Consider the following 2,716-nt stretch of genomic DNA (forward strand, 5'->3'; position numbering starts at 1 on the left):
TGGTGCGGAAACAGTTAATTCTATTTGCGTAATTAGATCTAGCTTAAAATCCAAAAAGTTGAACGCGGTAAACATGTCTATCGATAGGGAACATTTAGAATTAATGTCATCGAAAAATTTATATGCTACGATTGAGCGAGAAGATCCGGAAAAATTACATTTGTGTGCGTATGAAAGTGGCGATGAATGGGTGACGAATGAAAACGATGACAAATAGTTAGTCCTCTAGTAGTTAGTTAGTTGCAGATTAGGTTGCTTCAGGTTTAGCCTACTCTGGATAGGTTGCTTTCATTCATATTTGTATTTCATTTCTTTGATGTATTAAATTATTTTTCATTCTTAGTTAAAAAGAAGTTTGAGTTTCAGGCTCAACGTTTTACAAATTTATATATATTTTTTTTAATTTTTTAAATTTTTGGGCTTATAATGATCTTCTAATTTTATGTGGAAACGAGTAACCGCAATGGGGCTGTGGTATATGCTCTGGTTTGAAGCAACACTGGGGTACTGAGTTCGAAACTTTTAAAATGTAAATTTTTTTTTTAATTTGATTTTATTTTCTATCTGTTTTAATTTTTAATCAAAACAAATTTTTTTTTTATTTTACAAAAATGAAAATTATAACTCTGGACTTGTCTTCACATTAAACGTTTTTTTTATCTCATAATTATTTTGATTTTTGAATTTTAAAATTATTTTTATTTTGTAATTAAAAACTTTTTTTTTTAATTTTAAAATTTACCTAATTTTAATTAAAAAATAAAGCTTAAACTCAGAACTTTATTTTTTCCAAATACGACGGTACGCATAATATACGGTCCCGCATACGACCAGCAGGCCATAAAAGAATTATTAAAATTAAAAACTTAGATTATATAAAAACTGTAATTTAGACTTTAATTTCAAATTAATTAATGAAATAATTATTTTATGTAACCTTGGTTACTTAATTAATTATTGATGTATCTAAAAAAAAATAAAAAAAACAAAATAGGGTGTTAAACATTCATAACTTATAGTTGAAGCCATTTCGTAGGCCAGCATTGTTTTCCCGCGATTCGGTAGACGCTTCGGCTATTCTCGGCTTTCTCCGATATCCCGACACACGTACACGGATTGCTTTTGTAGCGCTACTCCAGCGTGCTACATGGTGGGAGTACTTTTTCCCCTATTCTGAAGTGCGATTTCGTTTATTCTCGGCTTTCCTCGCTATCTCGAACACATGGACACAAGTCACTGTCATAGTGTGCCACTCCGGCGTTCCCGCCAACTTCGGCTACACTCGACTTCTTTCGACATCCCGAACACACGGACATGGGTAACTTTCATTGTGTGCAATCCCACAGTGACACAGGGAGAGGGTACCATTTACCCACGGTCTGGCTGCACTGCTGACCATGCCTTTGATTCTTTATATAAATGATTCTTTATATAAAACTGTCTTTCTTTGTATTCTTTTCCTTTAACACGTGGCAAACCACGCTCGGTGAATAAATCTCGTCCCAAGGGATCAAAGTAAAAATCGGAAGTTTCTTTCCCTGACACGGAGTCTCATTGGCCTATTCCTTTCTCCATGGCCCGTTTCTCGCGTTAAGGAGAACGCATCCTAACGTATTTAGTTACCAGGGAAGGAAATTCCAAAGCTCCATATGCACCAGGCATAGCAGAATAATAAAAGTATAATTTTTTTTAAAAATTTGTTCTCAAAACTGTAAACATGTTTTTCTCGAAACTACGTTTTTGAAATTTTGCGGAAGCACTCACTAAAAACTGTAGAACTGATTAGGCTAAAATTTTTGCCAGTTATTCTTTACACATATTCTGATGACTGGAACCTCAAAAATCTTTAACATTTTAATAATAAATATATATTTTTAAACAATTAAAGGAAAGAAACAGTACCGATTTTGAAAATTTTTTTTCACACGTCCGTCATTTTGTTTTTATTTGAGAAAAATATACATATTGTTGGTATCATGTCATGTAGTTTTTATGTTTCAGACGTCTACAAAGGCTCTGTGCTTTCGTAAATTGAATTGGGGGACTCCAATTTGACGATAAAAAAAGAGACGAATCTTGTCCAAATTAGGTTAAAAAAAATTTTTTTGTATAGCTTAGGATACTGATAGAAACATATTAAAATTTCAAAACGATCGCATTTTGTTTTCCTATTCAAAAAAATTCATGAAAAAGCATTAAAATTTCGGTCTTCACAGGGGGTAGGTGCTACCTTAAATGGTGGAGAAAATTATTTTTTTGGGGCATGGAGATGTGCGTCATCAATTCATACATAATGTATAAAATAACAAAACAACGGAACAACGAAAAGCCACTAACGCACTTAAACTTTTTGAAATATTTAGTCGAACAGTTAGTAGGAAATTTCCAGCACCCAACACCATCTACAGCGCAACTTTCAACGTCATTCGTAGACAATAGATCAAATAATCAGTTACATATAATTCGTTCTGGAGGCAAGAAAGACTGTGCAGTATGTTCCGACAGGAAAACTTAAGGAAAAAGACGACAAACACAAACGTTCTGTGTTACTTGTACACGAAAGCCGGGACTTCATATCGGTGATTGTTTCGCAAAATACCATTCTTTAACACATTACAGAGATTAAAAGTTTTGTATTCTTACATATTATAAGTAGTATTAAAAACAAAAAATCAGTTTCGACAAATTCTGTGTGTTTTAATATCCATATATTGAC

The sequence above is a fragment of the Polistes dominula genome, unplaced genomic scaffold, assembly GCF_049000335.1.
Source record: "Polistes dominula isolate Pdom_NZ unplaced genomic scaffold, Pdom_raw_medaka contig_546, whole genome shotgun sequence".
Lineage (NCBI taxonomy): Eukaryota > Metazoa > Arthropoda > Insecta > Hymenoptera > Vespidae > Polistes > Polistes dominula.